Source organism: Lissotriton helveticus, chromosome 5_1 (genome assembly GCF_964261635.1).
Source record: "Lissotriton helveticus chromosome 5_1, aLisHel1.1, whole genome shotgun sequence".
Taxonomy (NCBI): domain Eukaryota; kingdom Metazoa; phylum Chordata; class Amphibia; order Caudata; family Salamandridae; genus Lissotriton; species Lissotriton helveticus.
In genome coordinates this window covers 1,852,928,929-1,852,949,891 of record NC_136065.1, presented here as the reverse complement: position 1 = coordinate 1,852,949,891, position 20,963 = coordinate 1,852,928,929, and the positions used below count along the sequence as shown (strand labels likewise).

General features: G+C 43.5%; 1 non-coding gene across 1 annotated transcript; it reads left to right on the top strand.

Annotated features, from left to right (window-relative positions):
- Positions 1-14,272: 14,272 nt before the first annotated feature.
- On the top strand, positions 14,273-14,344 carry TRNAC-GCA (transfer RNA cysteine (anticodon GCA)). The gene has a single exon. It is a non-coding gene; the product is annotated as a tRNA-Cys (tRNA).
- The last annotated feature ends 6,619 nt before the right edge of the window (positions 14,345-20,963 follow it).

Below are 20,963 nucleotides of genomic sequence, written 5' to 3'. Positions count from 1 at the left end.
CTTGTAACCCAGCATGTTAATGACGGCGACGTACGGTTTAAGATCTAAGTTAAACTATTGCTATTATGGCAGGGTGGAGGAAATAAATAATGTGCTGATCCTGCAACAAACTTCCAGTCTTATGGATACGGTTGCCAGTAGATTAATTTGCCCAGTTGGTACAAAAATAAGCAGTCCCCTAAAGCTGTATTTCAAGCACTTATATGTGCATACTTCGAACAGCAAATATAAATAGAAAACACTTTTAATTGTGTTCTAGGACTGCCTCAATGATCCATGACTGACGATTAAAAAGAACAAACACAGAAAAGTCACATACTGAATGAATACATACTTTTTTATTAATAAATCTATTTAGTGTCAAGAGGAGGTCTCTACAGGCTCTTTAAACAACACACACAAGTCAAGTCAAGTCAAAAGATTTATATAGCGCGCTACATACCCATAGGGTCTCAAGGCGCTTGAGGAAGGGTGGGGAATTATTTGTCGAATATCCAAGTTTTAAGTTGCTTTCTGAATGCTAGGTGGTTCTGAGTAAGGCGAAGGTGAGTGGGAAGTGAGTTCCAAGTTTTAGCTGCCAGGTAGGAGAAGGATCTACCTCCCATGGTGGTTTTGTTGATGCGAGGTATAGTGGCAAGGGCTTGGTTGGAGGATCGTAGCTGACGGGAGGGGGTGTAGAAGGACAGTCGTGTGTTGAGGCATTCGGGTCCAAGTTCGTAAAGTGCTTTGTGTGCGTGGGTTAGGAGGCGGAAAGTAATCCTCTTATTTACGGGGAGCCAGTGGAGGTTTTTCAGGTGACCAGAGATGTGTTCTTTACGCGGGATGTCTAGTATGAGCCTGGCTGAAGCGTTCTGGATGCGTTGGAGTTTTTTCTGAAGTTTTGCGGTGGTACCGGCGTATAGGGTGTTTCCGTAGTCCAGGCGGCTCGTGACCAGTGCGTGGGTGACCGTTTTTCTAGTTTCGGTGGGGATCCAGCGAAATGTTTTTTTCAGCATGCGAAGAATGTTGAAGCAAGATGATGAAACGGCGTTGACTTGTCTGGTCATCGAGAGTGAGGAGTCCAGGATGACGCCCAGGTTCCGTGCGTGGTCCGTCGGGATGGGTGCTTTTCCAAGGGCCTCTGGCCACCAAGAGTCATCCCAGGCGGAGGGGGAGGTGCCTAAGATGAGGACTTCCGTTTTGTCCGAGTTCAGTTTCAGACGGCTGTGCCTCATCCACTCGGCTACTTCTTTCATTCCTTCGTGTAAGTTGGCCTTGGCGATGTTAGGGTCCTTGGTGAGTGAGAGGATCAGTTGAGTGTCGTCAGCGTAGGAGATGATGTTGAGATTGTGTTGGCGAGCGATGGCTGCAAGGGGGCTCATGTATACGTTGAAGAGGGGGGGGCTGAGTGACGATCCTTGTGGCACGCCGCAGATGACTTCAGAGGCCTCTGACTTGAATGGTGGGAGGCGGACTCTCTGGGTTCTTCCGGAGAGGAACGAGGTGATCCATTCCAGTGCTCTTCCTTGGATTCCGACGTTTTTGAGGCGTTGTAGAAGGGTGCTATGACAGACGGTGTCGAAGGCAGCGGAGAGGTCGAGGAGGATGAGGGCGACCGTGTCTCCATTGTCTAGTAGAGTTCGAATGTCGTCTGTTGCTGCGATAAGTGCGGTCTCAGTGCTGTGTTTGGCTCGGAAGCCGGACTGTGATGAGTCGAGGGATTTGTTGGTTTCGAGGAAGGTGGCGAGCTGGTTGTTGACAGCTTTCTCGATGACTTTGGCCGGGAATGGAAGAAGCGAGATGGGGCGGTAGTTTTTGAGTTCGGTGGGGTCAGCTGTGGGTTTCTTCAGAAGGGCGTTGAGTTCTGCGTGTTTCCAGCTTTCCGGGAAGGTGGCGGAGTTGAGGGAGCAGTTGATGACATCTCGGAGGTGTGGTGCTATGATGGAGTCTGCTTTGTTGAAGATGTGGTGAGGGCATGGGTCAGTTGGGGATCCTGAGTAGATGGAGTTCATCAGGCGGATGGTGTCCTCAGTGGAGATTGGGTTCCAGTCGTTAAGGATGTTCAAGGGGGGTGAAGGTCCTGCAGAAGGTTGGGTGGGTTGGTCTCCGGGTCGGTTATCGAAGCTGTTGTGGATGTCTGCGATTTTGTTGTGGAAGAAGGAAGCTAGGGAGTCGCAGAGGGCTTGGGAGGGGGTGATGTCGTTGGAGTTAGCTGATGGGTTGGTAAATTCTTTGACAATGTTGAATAATTCTTTGCTGTTGTGGGCGTTGTTATCTAGTCGGTCTTTGAATTCGGCTTTCTTGGCAGACCGGATTAGTTGGTGGTGGATGCGGGTGGCGTTTTTGAAGGCGTCTCTGGTGCTGGTGTTTGGGTCTTTTTTCCAGGCCTTCTCGAGGGAGCGACAGAGTTTCTTCGATTTCTTAAGATCATCGTTGAACCAGGAGGCGTTTTTGCTGCCTAGTTTAATTTGACGTTTTTTCAACGGTGCTAGGATGTCAGCGCTGTTGGATAGCCATTGGATGAGGTTAATGGCTGCTTGGTCGGGGTTTGAGGAGTGGGCGGGGGGGTTTAGAAGAAGCGATGAGGAGATCTGGTCGATGGTGATTTTGTTCCAGTTTCTTCGCAGGGTGGGTTGAGGATGGTTGTGGATTGTGGTCTTATTGTAGATAAAGTGAACGCAGCTGTGGTCCGTCCAATGAAGAGCTGTGGTGTGACTGAATGAGACATGTTTGCTGGAGGTGAAGATAGGGTCTAGTGTGTGACCTGCAATGTGGGTGGGGGTAGTGACAAGTTGTTTGAGTCCGAGGTTGGCGAGATTGTCCAGAAGGGTGGTGGCGCTACTGTCATTGCTCTTTTCCAGATGAAAATTGAGGTCTCCCAAAAGAATGTAGTCCTCGGAGGGGAGGGCGTGTGGGGTGATAAAGTCAGTGATGTTGTCACTGAATTGAGCACGGGGTCCTGGAGGCCGGTAGAGGAGGGTGCCTCTGAGTGTGGTCTTGGGGTCGGTGTGGATCTGGAAGTGGAGGTGTTCGGCGCTGGCAAGGTTGACGTCTGAGCTGGTTGAGATGCGGATGGAGTTCTTATGGACGATAGCGATGCCTCCTCCTGTTTGCTTGATGCGGTCCTTACGGATGATCTTGTATCCTTCCGGGATGGCAATGGTGATGTCTGGGGCTGAGGAGGCATTCATCCATGTTTCTGTTAGGAAGGCGACGTCCGGTGAGATGGTGTCTAGTAGATTCCAGAGGTCGGTGGCGTGTCTGTGGACCGAGCGGGTGTTGAGCAGGATGCATTTTAGGTGGTTGGTGTCAGGTCTCTGTTTGGTGTTGGTGGATGAGGAGTTGGTTTTGGTGCCGTCGAACTTGCAGGAGTTGCAAGAGAAGGGTCCATGGGTGAGTCCAGGAGCGGCTTGGACGCAGTTGGGGGAACGGCCGGGGTTAAGGGCTAGGAGGGTGGTGGCATCGTAAGTCATGCGAGTGGGCTGGGCATTGCGGGAACCAGGGGGTCTGGCGCTGGGCGCGGTCCAGGCGCAGACGGGCGTAGACGGGCTTACCTTTGGCGCACCTTCGGCGCGGCCGTAGCGCGTGGACGCTGCGCGTGGGTCCATCTGTCCATAAATGGATAGTGGGGGGGGGCGGACTGTGGGAGGGTCAGCTTGGGAGGCGGGAGCGGGGAGGAGACACGGGGCCAGGTAAACACAAACAACAACAGCAAAATGGCAGTGGGGTAGCGCGATTCTAAGCAGTACACGCGCTAAAGTTGCCACTAATCAGGAGCACTGAGCAAATTAATAAATTAAATTATTGCGCAGAAAAACGATACCAGGCAAATGCAGATTAAAATTAATCAATCAAGTAAAACGATACCAAGCGCTATACAGGAGCGCTATGCAGAGGTGATACCAGGCGCTGTGCAGCTGCACTATCTCTGGAAGGCAGGGCTCGAGGAGGAGCGAGTGGGAGCGACCTCTGAATGCGAGAGTCAGACGGTCACAGAGGCAGAGGGGGACGGGGCCTGCAGGTCGATGCTAGTGTGTGGGAGGGTCAGCTTGGGAGGCGGGAGCGGGGAGGAGACACGGGGCCAGGTAAACACAAACAACAACAGCAAAATGGCGGTGGGGTAGCGCGAGTCTAAGCAGTACACGCGCTAAAGTTGCCACTAATCAGGAGCACTGAGCAAATTAATAAATGAAATTATTGCGCAGAAAACCGGGCATTTTACTTTTGGCAACCCTACATTATATTGCTTTTGACTACAGCAGTAAATGTAAAATACAAATGTAAGGAATAGGCAGACTGGTACCCAGGGGTACTGGAATCAGGAAAAAAACACTATGCCTCTGTAACCAGTTTACAAAAGCATGTAAATATGTAAATGGTCTTTAAAAACCTGTGAAAAACTCTGATGGGCGCGGAGATAAGACTCCAGACACTGCCCAGCTGAGGCCCCAGCAGCTCGAGTTACACTGCAGCAGGCCGGGCTGAGACACAGGGGGAAGAGGGGGGCTGAAGCCCTGGGCCTGAGCAGAAGTGTGACTGGGAGCGCGACCCCCTTTGCATTGCTCCACGGCCCCACTGGGGGTCGCGCCCCACAGTTTGAAGACCCCTGTATTAGAGGGTGGTGCATGGCTTCCACCCTGTGATAGCAAGTACCTGTTCGACTACTTGAAGCGAGAGGAGGAAAACCCCGTATCGCTGTAATAGAGGGGATGCTGATGGTAAAAATGGAGAGAAAAGAAGAAACAAACAAAAAAAAGCAGGGTCTCACCCTGGTGGGTAATGTTCCGTGGCCAATCCAATTATTATATTGCTGGGTCTCTGTAGGACTGGGGACCTTAATGTCACATGTAAACTAGGCTTGGAAGGGTACAGAGATGTTTTGCAGCCTAGAGGAGCGCCGCCTTCCCAGGTATTGTTTACTAATTGTTTGGGGGTTCGAGGCCAACTGAAGTCGGGGGAACGCCACACTCCGGGGCTATATTTAAATATGCAGGGTGGGCCTCGGCAGTCCCTGAAGCCTCGGTGGTCCTAGGCAGTGCCTTATGTGTTCTGTAATCACACAGGCAGTACAGTACTTATGGTGTTATAAAGTGATACACTCATAGAACTCTTGCAGTTGTACAATTACCCAGGCTTCATTTGTCTAATAGTCAGTTAGATTATGTTTGGTAGGTGCACTCTAATATTAAATAAGTTTGTCCTTCGAATCTCCTATAAACAGATGATTTTCACAAAAAATAATAGACAAGTGTTGTCAGAAAAAGAAGACCTACACACTCAGTTATTTATTTGAAAAAAAGTAACCTTTATTAAAACACAAATAAATAGAGATGTAACTTTAATAGAAGAAACAGTATAATAAAAAAAACGTGGGTTGGACTCCATTGGAAGCAGCGGAGGAAACCTGCAAGACAAAAATTAAACATAAGTATGTGTGCTATGTGGAAGAGGTAAAGAAAGGTAGTCAGAATGAAAGGACCATAGTGAGAATGGAAGGGAGGGGGAGTGGGTAGAAGGGAGAAGGGGAGGGAGAGTCAAAAGAAGAGAGGGAGGAGGAGACAGAGCGTCGGCCTATTGCACCCAGCTCTTAGTGTTCACCCTCCCGTCACCCGTTTGTCTAGGACACTGGGGTCCGCGATAAAGAGTGTGGTTCAGCAAAGTCCTTAAACTTAAATACATGAGGCCATAGATTATGGGCCATATTATCAAGGAAGGGCAATAACATTATCGCTGCTTTAGCGGTAGGAAACTGCTGATAAAGCGGCGATAAGCGGTTGATAATATGCCCTTCTGCCTGGTGTAAACCTGGGCTTCTATGGGAATTCACATGGGCATATTATCAACCCATTATCGCCGCTTAGCAGCAGTTTCCTGCTGCTAAAGTAGTGATAATGTTCTCGCTGTTCTTTGATGATATAGTCCTACATTATTAGCTACGGGAAAATTGCTTGCATGCACTTGTGCAGCCGGGGTGCTGCACCTCAGCCCTTTCCCCCGCACTGTGCTCAATTGTAGGGCTCGCACACCGAGGCTTCACTGCTCACCTGCCACCACTGATGTGTCCCACGACATATTGGTGTAAGCTCTTAGTTCGGGGTATGTTTGTACGGTAGACCAGGTCTCCGGTCGGGGATGGTGTCTTGATACCACGATGGAAGGTGTCAGAATGCCCGGGGCATCATTGCGGGGTCAGCACCCACCCCGCCCTTCTTGAGGCAATCAATGGAATGTCTGAAAAGGGGGAAATAATTTAATGGTGGAAACATCTGGAGGCAAATGAAGGTTTATTTCAAGCTTGATAGAAAATAGGAGTTGAGTGCATCCTTTGTTTTTGGAGTACAATCTACCAACTGTTAGTGGTAATCGTGGTTCAAAGAGGAGTTGGAGTGCACGAGAATACACAAGGTTAAATAATAATATGTTATACCAACGTTCACATACAAAGTAACAGAGGGCATGCTAGAAGCATAATGTGCGCGTGTAATGCAGTGGCGGGAGCCTGTGTGCATGTACACTTAGTAACGAGCTTACTACAGAGTCCTAAAAGCCAACGCCACATGTCTGTAGGGCAGCACTGCCCGCTGGCTCAGGCCTACAGTACGGTCCAGCAGGTCCTTAAAATGAGACTAATGTGACTGAATGAGGCCATTACGCACTGCAATATTGCTTTTTCACACGTGCGCACTCAGGGTGATGCATCCCACCCCTCCCGCAGCCTCGCACTCAACAGGTGTCTAGGGCAGCGCAGCCCGTAGGCTCAGGCCTACTTTATGGTACAGCAGGTTTTTAAAATGAGACAGAGATGTGACTGAATGTGGTCAAAGATCACATCATTACACATGGCAATATCGCTTATTCGCAAGTGCGCACTCTGGCTGATGCATCCCACCCCTCCCGCAGCACCGCGCTCAAGAGGTGTCTGTAGGGCAGCGCTGTTCGCTGGCTAAGGCCTACAGTGCGATCCAGCAGGTCTTTAAAATGAGACAGAGATGAGACTGAATGAGGTAAGAGATCACATCATTACGCACTGCAATATCGTTTGTTTGCAACTGCGCACCCAGGCTGCAGCACCCCACCCCTCCCGCCACACCGTGCTCAATTGGAGGTCCTGTGCACCCGGGCCGCTCTGCTTACCTGCTGTCATTGTTGTGTGAGCAAACACTACGGGCAGCAGTGCTCACAATTCAGGTGGAGTGATGATTGCAGGATGGTGTACACCTCATGGATCCCTTTCGTAGATGACGGGCAGTAGGGCTCACAATTTAGAGCCCGTGTTTATTGCCAGGATGGTGTACACCTCATGGATCCATTTCTTTTTTTTATTGAGCATTGTGATATGCGAGGTGGATGCGGCATATCACTTGAGGTAGTGTGGGAGGAGAGGGACGTGTGCCGTTGTGGTTATCCTATTTATACGTACGCAAAGTGGGCTGGGCTTGCGTACGCCAGGCCAGCGTAGGGGTGTGAATAATTATTCCGGGGACCTGGGCGTTGTTCAGTTCCTTTCTGGCCAGGAAGTGTACTTATGTGTGTTTCTTTTGTAGTTTTGACCTCGCAGAGTGTGAAATTTAGATTAGTGTAGTATGTGTCGGGAGGTCGGAAACTATCGTTAATGAGATGGTGTTTGAAAAGATTGAATGGTGAACATTACATGTCGTTGTCAAGGTTGGGGATATGCGCAGACACGCATTTCAATGGTGTGCGGTATTATTGAAAGTGTTGCTATCGCGAAGTGTACACATGTGAATGTGCTCGGATGGAGGGAGGATCAGCAGTGAGGCCAGCCACGGCCGGTAGGAGGTGTAACTGCAGGGTTGTGATGTGGAGAGGGGGAGGGGCAGGGTGGGGGGTAGTAATGTATGGATTATGGACTTTAACAGGTAAGTAAACATATAAATAAATAAAACGAATTTCGTTGCGCGCACTGCATCGCATTTGGTGATGCAGTGCACACAACGAAATTCGTTTTTTTTATTTATATGTTTACTTACCTGTTAAAGTCCGTAATCCATACATTACTACCCCCCACCCTGCTCCTCCCCACGTCACCGCCCTGCAGTTACACCTACTTCCGTCTGTGGCTGAGTGAGGCTACGTCATACACAGTGATAACGCTCATTACAGTCAAGTAATGTATGTCAAACGTGAATCTGAAAGTCTCACATATGACACACTACTATACTGGTAGAGCCTGACAACAGAGCGTACAGCAATATAAATCTATACATTACTGTTTATTGTTTGTTACATGTGATCTAAGATGTGCACTCTGACGATACTTTTTAGAGCCACCAATACCCAGGCCGAAAGTCAGCACAATAATGTGCACACACACACACCAGGGGCATCGTGTAACACATATTTGTTTTTGATGGAAGGTTTGAGATGCATGGAAATCACACGTGGAAGGCTAATGTACAGAGCATGAATATTGATCAAGATGATCGTTGCATGTTGTGTGTAGTATAAGATATGGGTATACAGGAAAACACTTTTCAAAAAAGCTTTCTAAGCAGAAGAGGTGTCTCTCATCAAACGCTGTAGAGAGAATTAGTAAAATGGGTGGGGCCATCCAACTGTTACAGTGGGAAATGTTATGAACCAATCAAAAGCTTTTTTTTAAGGTCACATGGCAATCGCGCACGGAGCGCTTAAGGAGGCTGCACCCGACGCGATTTTGACAAAATATATTTATCATAATATAAGTTTATTACAGTTAGAAATATATAAATGTTTAAAATAATTTAGATTTCGCGTGCTCTCATATACTGTTTGAAGTTATTTAGATATACTTTTGAGACAAAAAAAAAGGGAATGGCGTACCCGGTGCGATACTATACATCTATGACGTAACACAGGGCCTGGCAGCGTGTACTCATCGCATACGCAAAGCGCAGCAGGTGCAACCCCATACGTACATGACGTAACGCGTGACTTTGTACTACGTACCCGTCGGATACCAAAGTAGCACCTGGGGTGACTTCATGTGTATATGATGTTATGTGGGACGCCATGTCACGAACCCCTTGGAAACAAAATATTAAAAAAAATATTTGAAAAAATATAGGTTTTAGAAACATTAAAATATGAAATTATCATTTAAAAAACCTTCGAAATTCACTGAAAAAAACGTAGGTTTTACAGACGTTATAGTTAGGAATTAGCATTTAAAAAACCTTTGAAATTCACAAAAAAACATAGGTATTAGGGACGTTATAGTTAGTTGAACATTTGACTCATATAAAACCAGAGAAATTTGCATGTTATAGTTAGTTGAGCTAACTATAACTCGCTCGCCCGCAATGCACTGCTGATGATCTCACATACTACATCACTCAGGACAGGGTCAGTGACATCACTGATGATATCACTGATGACATCTCAAATGACATCACTGATGATATCACTCATGACATCATCCCCGTGACAATCTGATGCACATACTAATGCTAATATAAACTTTGATACACCCATTCTAAAATGCGAACTACTATTTTTGAAACCATACAGAGAAGAATACCATATACTACATAGCACTCACAAATTCTTAGGTCTACACACACATCCAGTCACTTATACATGTAGTTACTCATTAATACAGGACTATAATATGCCCTCATACATCTATACATGCAGTCACACTCTGCCAGTCATCCATAGCGTTACTCACACACCTAGCCAGAAATGCAAAGAACCAATCATATACCCATTTAATCATTTATACAGTTACACACACCAGCTCTGTTATTTATAGACATACCACATCACTTATTTATACAGATACTAACACATATTTACTGTCTTATACAATCACTGATAGAAGCAGACACTTATTTATACACCCATACTCATTTATATATTCCAACACTCACTTATAGTGGCTTAAAACATATGTAGTTAGTCACAGATATACCACTGAGACATGTATTCACTCACCAACACACCAATAGACACACTAACTCACCCATACAGCCCTTCCCAGATTCACTTTTTTAATCCATACAACCACTAAATCACCCAGGCGGACATCTATGCACAGACTCATACACTCACCCACACACACAGACACTCAGGGACCCATAGAGATACTCAGACAACAAATCAATAACCTATATAGACACTCATGTAGCTATTCAGCAACCCATGAGTTGCTTGCACACCAATGGAGAGACTAATACAGACTTTCACACAGTTTAGTCACTAACCCATGCATTCAGTAAGACATGTTCAATCACTCACTTATACAGTCAGTCACACACCTACGAAATAATTCCTTTAAGCACTTGTAAATGTATTCATTCTTCAATACACCTTGGCATATATATATAAAACATATGTCAACTTTACAGAAACATACATTCACTGGATGATGTCATGAGTTATGTCATTTGAGATGTCATCCGTGATGTCATGAGTGATGTCACTGACCATGTCATGAGTGATGTAATATGTGACATTATCAGCAGTGCATTCTGGGCGCGCAAGTTATAGTTATCTCAACTAACTGTAACAGGTGAATTTCTCTGGTTTTATTTGAGTCAAATGTTCAACTAACTATAACGTCTCTGAAACCTATGTTTTTTTAGTGAATATATATATATATATATATATATATATATATTCCAAATAGTTTCTGCACTTGCACTATGTTTACCAGAACGAAGGGTGCATGGCCAAAGGATCTTTGCAGCATAATCCAACTAATTATAGTATTCCTTTGAAAAAGGAGGACAACGGGGAGAGCTAGAGTGGGCCAGTGTGTATGTGTCCAGATGTCCATCATGAGGAGTGTGTGATTCCTAATTGTGGTGTGCGTGCTGTGTCCTAATTGCCTAAGTGTTCCCAAATATCATGTGGCACCTAACTTTGTGGTATTTTGGGTACGTGAGCATTTCGCCAAACATGTTTTATTGGGGCCAATTTCCTCAGGCCTGTTTGTGGTGTAGCTGCCTATCTGTGGGACCGATCAGGGTTTTCCCACCCGTTTGTCTTCGGGCTGAATGTATCCCCACCTGTGACCTATCAATCGGTAGGCCTGGGTTTGGGTTGCAGTGTCTGTCTGATCACCTATCTCTGATTTGGGGTTGATGGGGAGGACATCTTGGGTGAATTCAACAACAATGATATTAGCTCATTGATACGTGTGCATAAAACGTGGCGGTCATTGATATCATATTTACCAACATTCTCATTTTTGTGTGTACAGTTGTCATAGCATACATCGACATTGCTGTTACTATGTTTGACATTGTTATGCGTAAATAGTTCATGGCATACATCAACATAGAATTTGCTGGTATTGCCACTGTTGGGGCTGCACATTTTACTGTGTACATTGACATCATATTCACCGATATTAACAGAGGGGTTAGGTTTACTATTCCTACTCCAACATAAGCAACAGTAGGAAAAGTGCTGGACTTTGAAAGGGTTAGTTCTAGCCTTCCCACTCCAAAGTAAGCAACATTGGGGAAAGTGTTGTACTTTTGAAGGTTTAGATTTACTATTCCATTCCAATCAAAGAAACAGTAGGGAAAGTATCGGACTTTAGAGGGGTTAGGTTTACTATTCCCAGGACCACTGAAAATTTAAGGCAGGGGAGCATCAATTTTAGCGGCAGGGGAGCATCAAATTCTATGGCAGGGTTGACTAGATAACGCGGCAAGAAAAGGCACATTATTAGGCAGAATGCTGCAAATTATTTCTAATATTACGCCATAGGTTTATAATTTTTCCACAAGGTAAAAGATTTCATAACATTAATGCCCGTTTAACAAGCAAATACACAAATAAGCAACTGAAAGATGACTAGCAAACCTTTGCAAAGGGCCTTCCACTACGCGCAAACCCCTACTGCCACATTTTTAAAACTTTTGTTTCAGCTAGAAACAACATTTTTTTGTTAAATCTTAAAATTTAGCAACAGATGATTATGTGGCAAATGCGGCAAACTCATAATTATGCGCAAAAAGCTGTGGACGCAGAATTGCATCATTGACTTGGCACTTACTAATACTACTCCAATTCAAGCAATAATAGAGAAAGTATTGGACTTTAGAGGGGGTTAAAGTTACTATCCTCACACCAAGCAAAAGCAGGGAAAATGTTGGAGTTAGGAAGGGTTAGATATACCATCCCAATTGCTAATAGTTTACCCAAAATACCTAACAATATAAAAGTATTAAAATATATTCAAAATGAAAATATTTGCTTTATAAATAAATTAAATGTAAAAGGAAAACATTTAATAATACAAAAATAATTGAACAATTACAATTAAAATAAGCACATTCCCCCCTTACTACCCAGAAAAAGATCAAATAATTATGAATCAAACAATGTTAGCATTAACATAGTAATTAAATAAAACAAATAAAATGTAGAGCAATACTGTAAAACACGTTTTACAAAGTTTATTAATGAATACACCTATCAATAAATTAACAATTAATTAAAACACCACAAATATTATTATAGTAATTAAGCTATACAAAAATGAAATTACACAATAAAATATCACAGCATACACTTAGATAATTAAAATAACAATTTATCAATTAAAATACTTAATTAAAAATGTAATATTTAATTAACATGAAACTTTTTTTATTTGATTTTTTAAATAACTTCCCACTCGATTCCCTTATGAACCACCCAACTACCTGCTACAAAATTATAAATGTCTAAATGTAAAAAAAATATAATTACATACAACACTACAAACTTAAAAAATATACTATTGTAACACCGAAACTTAGCATTAATAAAATAACTAATATACATGAAATTAATTTAAAAAAACATGTTTTATACACCTTTAGTAAATTAAACAATATTATATGCAAAGATACTTTTAAAAATAATATTTTATACATAAACAATATTCTTACCTTCTATATTCTATTCCTCAATATTTTGTATTGACTATATTTTTGACTCAGTATTCATGCAGCTTGATATTTTGGGTGCATGTTTATATATTTGTTATAGTGTCAGTTGGATTTAAGGTGTGAGAATTGTATTTTTTTTATTTCATATACTTTAACTAAACAACAATAATTAAATACCTGCACACAACCACTGATCTTTTGTGTTAAACAGTAAAGAGAAGAATGTAACTCAATAGTCTCTGAACTGCACAATGTGCAATCCTGGACTTCAATCCCAGCTTCCCTATTTGACCAAACTGTGTGATCCAGGGCCCATCGCTTTACTAGGTACCATTTCCTTTGCCCGTCCAGTTTGAGAGCACAGTTCAGTACAGGATTTGTACTGTGCAAAATACTCCCTTATGCATGATTAATATCAAATAGCAATGCTACACCTTTAAAAACAGTATAAGTTAGAGAACATGACGAACCTATACATGTTGGGTAACTCGTAGCGACGTAGCATCGTCGTCAAGACATGGATTTATTCTTGAAAGTTTCGTATTTAAAAGTATTGCTTTCAATAGATGCCACTGAATTTAGTGATCTAAAATCGTATACACTTGAAACACTTAGAAATGTTGAAAAATACATTTGCAATTATTAAGACTTTCTCATTTTTTTTCGTGACATTTGTAATTTGCTGCCTGATTTATATCTTTTGATGTCTCGGCACGTGATTTGGCTCGTGAAGTCAGGCCACCCATGCTTTCTTCTCCCCAAGGATGTCCGTATACTTCTGCCACCTCCAGCTTCCCCCTCTCCCCCCAAGAAATGTACTGTTGCCTACATCCTTGGAGCCCAGTTTATTCCAGCACTTTGAAAAAAAATTCTTCCTAGCCTCTCGTCATTGAGAACGAGGGACGGGCGCCTCCAGCTAGAACCCAGGGCTCGATAAGAACTTGAGAAAGGTGCTTGAAGCGCCTAGACGCGTCTGACTTGAAGGGTTGTGCGCACTGCAGGGAAATCCCTACCTACCACATCTCCAAAATGTAGACATTTGAAGAGAGGGACGTGGTGGTCAGAAATCAGAATTCTAACGCCGAATTAAAGCGTATTGAGCAGAATGTATTTTTGAAGGGCTTAAAGAAGAAATATGTATAGAAACTCCCCTCTCTCCTCCAGGTCATAAAATTATGTAAACCTATTTGGAATGTCAACGCTGATCACAGCATTCTAACTTTCAATCCCACAGCAAGCCCCCTTCTTATTATTTCCCATGAAATACGAGAAGCATTCTGGCAGTGCTTCAGTGTTTACAGGACAATTAGTGAAAGCTCTCGGAAGGCGGAAAGAGACGCCGAACAAACTCCACGTCATCAAAAACACAGACAAGGAAAACCAGCTGGAAACTGTATATTCACGGGGGTATAGCTCAGTGGTAGAGCATTTGACTGCAGATCAAGAGGTCCCCGGTTCAAATCCGGGTGCCCCCTCTTTTTCTTATAAGTATATATTGTTGAAAATGTACCTCCACAATTTGTTGAATAACTAATGGCGTTGTTAGTAAAATATAACCTTTTCACAGTTATATATATATATATAGATAGATATATATATATATCTATCTATATATATATATATATATATATTCACTGAAAAAACCATAGGTTATAGACCATATATAGTTAGGAATTAGCATTTAAAAAACCTTATTTTACTCACACAATACCATTGAAATTCCATATATAGTTAGTTGCACTAACTATATATCGCGCACCCGCAATCCACTGCTGATCATGTCACATATTACATCATTCATGACATGGTCAGTGACATCACTGATGACATCACTGATGACATCTCAAATGACATCACTGATGACATCACTGATGACAACATCCAGTGACTGTATGTTTCTGTAAAGTTAAAATATGTCTTACATATTGAAGAATGAGTGGATGTATAAGTGTCTGGATGAAGGATTTAGTAGGTGCGTGACTGACTGTATGAGTGAGTGATTAAATGTGTCTCACTGAATGCATGGGTTAGTGACTAAACTGTCTTAATTTGTGCATCATTATGTCTGTTGTGATGTAAACTGCTGCATGTGTTGATCATTAGCTATACGAGAGGCTATATGTGTTATTAATTGGTTGCCCAAGTATTTCTATGGGAGATTGAGTTTGTGTGGGGGTGGCTGGAAGGTGTGTGACTCTGTGCATAGATGTGTGAGCAGTTTATTCACTAGGTGTATGAGTTCAAGAGTGCATGTGGAAACAGCTACATGGGCAGTTGACTGTGTGCATGAGTGTATTGATGAGTGAATGGATATCTCAATGCTACATGTCATAGTAAGTACATATGTAAAACACAGTACATGTGAGAGTTGGCATATATAAATAACTGTGCATGAGAGCCACTGAATGAGTGAGTGGTTGTATCGATCATTGTGAACTTGTATCAGGGATTGTATAAGAGAGTAAATATGTGTTAGTATATGTTTCAATAAGTAAGGTGTGTATAACTGTATAGTTGAAGAAATGGAGGTGAGATTGTTTCTTTGCATGACTGACTGGGTGTGTGAGTAACTCCATGGATGAGTGGCAGTGTGTGAGTGTCTGTATACACTGAGTGTATCTAAGGTTATATTAGAGTCTGAAGAGGTTTATCGTATTAGCACAAGAATGATGTCAAATGAGATGTCATCAGTGATGTCATCAGTGATGTCATTTGAGATGTCATCAGTGATGTTATCAGTGATGTCACTGACCATGTCATGAATGATGTAATATGTGACATGATCAGCAGTGGATTGCGGGTGCGCGATATATAGTTAGTGCAACTAACTATATATGGAATTTCAATGGTTTTGTGTGAGTAAAATAAGGTTTTTTAAATGCTAATTCCTAACTATATATGGTCTATAACCTATGGTTTTTTCAGTGAATTTTCAAGGTTTTGTAAATGCTAATTCCTAACTATATATGGTCTATAACCTATGGTTTTTTCAGTGAATTTCAATGGTTTTTTAATAGCAAATATCATAAGCTGTCGAATGTAAAGTACGTGGTAAGTAAAAACATTTTCGTGTTTATGCACACTGATCTGCTTTGAATGCTGCCCCCCACCCCTCATTTCTATTAGGAGTACTCTCTCTTTGCAGATAGTGAAGGGTAGTTAACGCAGGCCTTTGCCCCCGTTGTAATCCGTCGTGCCTGCTTCTCTCTCCATTTGATTGATTGTTCTCTTTGGTTCATTCTCTATTTACAAACAAGCACAGAGTCGCAATACTCTGTTTAGTCTTTGCAGATAGCGAAAAATCGTGTAAAAAAACAAAAGGAATCGAGCAAAATCAGTGGGCCACTAATGGGATCTCTTTTTGACCTCCCTAAAATAGAAACATTAGGAACAACCTGTTGATAATACCAATGTGTATGTACATAAGCGGCGTTCATTTGTGTTCACAGTACCCCTTGTTGATTGTTTGAATCGAGCATTGAATTGTTCGAAGTTGGTTCTCTTAAGAATCTTCTCTGCCTGCAAACGAGGAAGAATAGGAATATTCTCTCTCCCTTTGCAGATAGTGAAGGGTAGGTAACGCAAACCTTTAACACGTCGTGCCTATTTCGTTCCTCATTGATTGATTGTTTCCCCAAACATTGACTGTTTGGGAATTGGTTCTTTTTGGAGGTATTCCCTGTTTGCAAATATACGTAGGAAAATCTTTGCAAATAGTGAAAGGGTACGTAATGCGGACCTTTCTCCCCCGTTGTAATCTGTCATGCCTATCTACTCCCCACTGATTGATGCACCTGTTTCACCCGGACCATTTACTAGAGATACGTCATCTGGCCCGACCAGAGAGCACCCCTAGTGAAAAGGACATATGCAATAATAACGAAGTGATCACTGTATCCTGTTAACAGAAACTTTAGCATGAAACAACCTGGAAAGAAAAGAATAGGAAAACGAAAATCAGTAGGCCACTGATGAACATGAACTTTTATTAAACAACGAACAAAGAAACGATAACATAACGTAATGATAAAACCTATTAATGTCCTAGAAACAAGAAAACGTTAGAAATATGCCAGTGGTGAGAGACCAGAAAAACAGTAAGAGAAACCAAATCACCCCTCGCTGTCCCACCGCCTGCCACGCCAAAAAAATCGATAGACTAGGGAAAATGCAAGTCAGTAGAACATCCGCCCCCACTCTGGAAACTTCCAAGGTGGGGCAGGGTTGCGGCTACGCCCAGCCGGGAGCAGCCCATATAAGGCGGGTCCTGCTGCCACGCCTCGGCCAGGAGATCCTAACGTAGGGTGTAGCCGGAGGAGAGGCCGAGGCCAGCGGGACTCGGCCAGGGGATTGCCTTTACAACGCTGAAGAGTTGCAGGGGGGGGAATGTCTCCTCGACCCTCCCCTCTCTCTCCCAGTCCGGCCGCGGTGGCCCTTGAGAGTTTCAGGTAGTCCTGCCACATGCTCTTCCGGTCCGGCCACCAACGGTCGGGGGGCCGAGGCCGACGGGATCCGGCTGCAGCCGATAAACCAAGGAACCCGTTCATGGGGCCAGAGCCAGGGGCGTCCGGCCGACATCCGCCGGAAGCCCGGCCCAAAGACGGACGGGACATTTTTTCTTTTCTCCTTCGTAATAGCAGCGGCAACACGCCAGGCACCACTTCTTTCTTCAAAAATGGCTTTGACAACACTGGGGGGGATGTCTTGCACATACCTCCGACCCCCCCCCCCCCCGGTCCTCATCGCCACCGGCCATAACAAATGTCAAGCGGGGCGCCGTGGGGTGCACTGGGAGGGAGAGACGGTGCGAACAGGCCTCTCCCGCCTCCTCAGGTGAAGGCTTCCCAGCTGCACCCTCAGCGCTCCAGGCGCCCCGAAAAGGGTTCTTCCACTGTGGCGATGCTGCAACGTCTCGCCCGGCAGGGTGGAGCCCGTCCGCTCATGTGACCCCGCGATCGCCGGTAGCTGCCGAACTCTCAAAATGGCGATCGACCTGGCAAGAGCGGGCCCAGCATGAAGAAATGGCCCGGTCACTGGTTGACTCCACCACCGTAGTCCTCCACGACCTTGAAGATTCTAGAGGAGCCGCGGGAGTCTCCGACCCCCGATGGGGAATGACTGCCATGATCGCCCGTGGAGTGACGAAACTGTATCCGCGGGACGTCGGCGCTCCCATGCTGGCGCCAGCCTCACTTTGAATTACTAGAATCCTGCAGACCTCAGTTCCGGTGAAAGCACAGTGTGACCCGGTAGGAAAAATTGTTGCACCCCCTCCCCTTTTTGAGTGATAGTTCAAACCACCGATCCTTTCCTTTGCCCTTTTAACGGAACTTTGGACTGCCTCCCCCTCTTTTACATTTTCTAGAGAAAACAAAACATTAACCACTACATTACCATAGCAGTTGACACCAGAACTGTTTTCAAATTGAAAACCAACAACATCTTCAACAGAATCCTTTTTGTTTCTGCTGTGACCCTGCTACAGCACAGGCATTGTCCCCAGCAGTAATTCTGCAATGCCGGTAAGAATAGCTGTGGTGCCTACTGGACTCACTCACCCCCGCGGCGCCCCACGCCGTTATTTGCTGGGCGGCAACTTACTAGACATCACTTTCGTGCCATCTAGATTTCAGCGCGTTCTGCTGCCTTGGAACTATTCGCACAACAGACTGCTACTGACGACCCACCCCCAGGCAACATCTTCTGAATTTTCATAATTTGAAAGAACTAGTAACATGTCCTCATCAGGAATTCAAAAGAAATTGCCACGGTCTCTTCGTTGTTTAAATGTTTTTACTGTTTTTGTTTTGTTGTATATATTTATATGTTATTAAAGTTTTATATTCCTACTACTTTGTTGGAGTGCTATATATTTTTAATGTGACACATAATTGTAAAAACTTTGATGTACAAAGAGTCATTCCTGGAATCTTCCGCTTCAGGCTCGGTCCCCTCCCCAATCACAATACAGGATGGTTTTCAGATAGTAGGAACACGTGTGGTGTGACGGATCTCATCGGGTGTGGGCCTTGATCTACTATAACTCCTTTGAAGAGGGGTGATTCTTTACAGCTGGAGCCATAAACTACATCTGCAGGGCTAGCTGATAGCCTGGACAATCGGACACAGAGGAAGAGGAGTGTCAGAGGGTGCGGTAGTGAATAGGGCAAAAGGGAGGTGTCGGGCGGGCACAGAGTGTGATTCTCAGGGAAGAGCAGCGCAGATGGAGGGAGGTTTATTGCCCATGCATAAGACAGAGAGCGGGGGTGACCAGTGCCTGGGGAAGATGCTTGCGAGAGTGGGGAGCCATGCTACGAATCGACAGCGTGCAGAGAGTGGGTCTGGTCAAGGCATCTAAAATGGCTGTCGTGCACGACAAAAGTGTGGCATTTCAAAAAAGGCAAGATGGCGCAAACAATGTTTTTCAACACTTCCTCATTTCCTTCGAATCGAACGTTAACAGACGTTGGTGCATATTACCAAAGTTAAGCGATATTTATCGCTAACGATGCTTACCAACGAATTTTTTACCGCTAAGCATCGTCAGAAATTATCGAAGATAAACCTTGCTATTATCAAGGTTTATCGCAAATGCGATAAAAAACGGCCGCAATGCATGAATATCGCAAAAAGTCAGCGATATTCATGCATTACCGAGCTAATGCTCTTAGCCATGTTATCCACCTCCCATTGGATAACATGGCTAAGAACTGCTCAGGGCAGGTGTTACTTTTTGGAGATATTCGCGCTTAGCGCGAATATCTCCAAAAGTTGGTAATAGGAGATATATATCTTGCATGTTGTAATGCAAATTATTGTGGTATATGGAACTCATACCATAATCTCTCAGGAAAGCAGAAACTGATCCTTTTGGGACCGCCTGAGAAGGCCTAGGGGGTGAGGGGTACTCTACTTTGCCCCCTTTTCACGTTCCGAACTATTTTATTTTACTCTCTTCTGTAATTACACAAAATAGCAGCGATAAGATGCATCAGAGACACACAGTGAGAGAAAGGAGGCCGGAGATGAAGAAGAGATGTCAAATACACATTGGAGATAATATAGTGGGAGAAGGGAAGTAAATATGAGTAAACTTACCATGTAACATAAAAATGTTGCACTCTATACTATAAGTCTCATTTTATACTACAATCACTTCGCTACAACCTCATAAATTAAAAATAAAAATGAATAATGTCTCAAACAATTTTTGATTTCTAAATATAAATTTATTCTTCAGAATTTTCTAAATTTGAAAGAACTAGTAACATGTCCTCATCAGCAATTTCCTCTTCAATCATCTCATCTGGAATCTCCTCATTAAAAGTCTGCAATGATGATTCTTGTAACTCTATGGTCTCCAAACATTCGATAAATTCGCCATCAACAGATTGATCAAAAAAATCATTCAAGTCATCTCCTCCTTGTGACAATATTTCATTATTGGTGCTGTCAATTTCAATCAATGTAGTGGAATCATTCAAGTCATCTCCTCCTTGTGACAATATTTCATTATTGGTGCTGTCAATTTCAATCAATGTAGTGGAATCATTCAAGTCATCTCCTCGTGACAATATTTCATTATTGGTGCTCTCAATTTCAATCAATGTAGTGGAATCATTCAAGTCATCTCCTCCTTGTGACAATATTTCATTATTGGTGCTGTCAATTTCAATCAATGTAGTGGAATCATTCAAGTCATCTCCTCCTTGTGACAATATTTCATTATTGGTGCTCTCAATTTCAATCAATGTAGTGGACAATTCAAAAGAAATTGCCATGGTCTCTTCATTGTGAGCCATTTTATTTTGAAATTGCTTGCTGTAAATTGCAGAAAAAAATAATCACTTTCATTTATCGTTTTTAGTAATACATAATATAAAACTAACTTTATCAAGTATTTAGTATAACAGAAGGACTGCAAATAAATAACAGAAAACATTTTTCAAATTATCTTCAAGTGTACAACATAGTTCCCCTTACAAATTAACAACTCACCTTTTTAAAAGTAGGAGAAGTGTTAGTACTGTGTAAATCAAACACCAGAAATTCACCACCAAAAATTCCTCACAAATGTACCTCAGACAGTAGTAT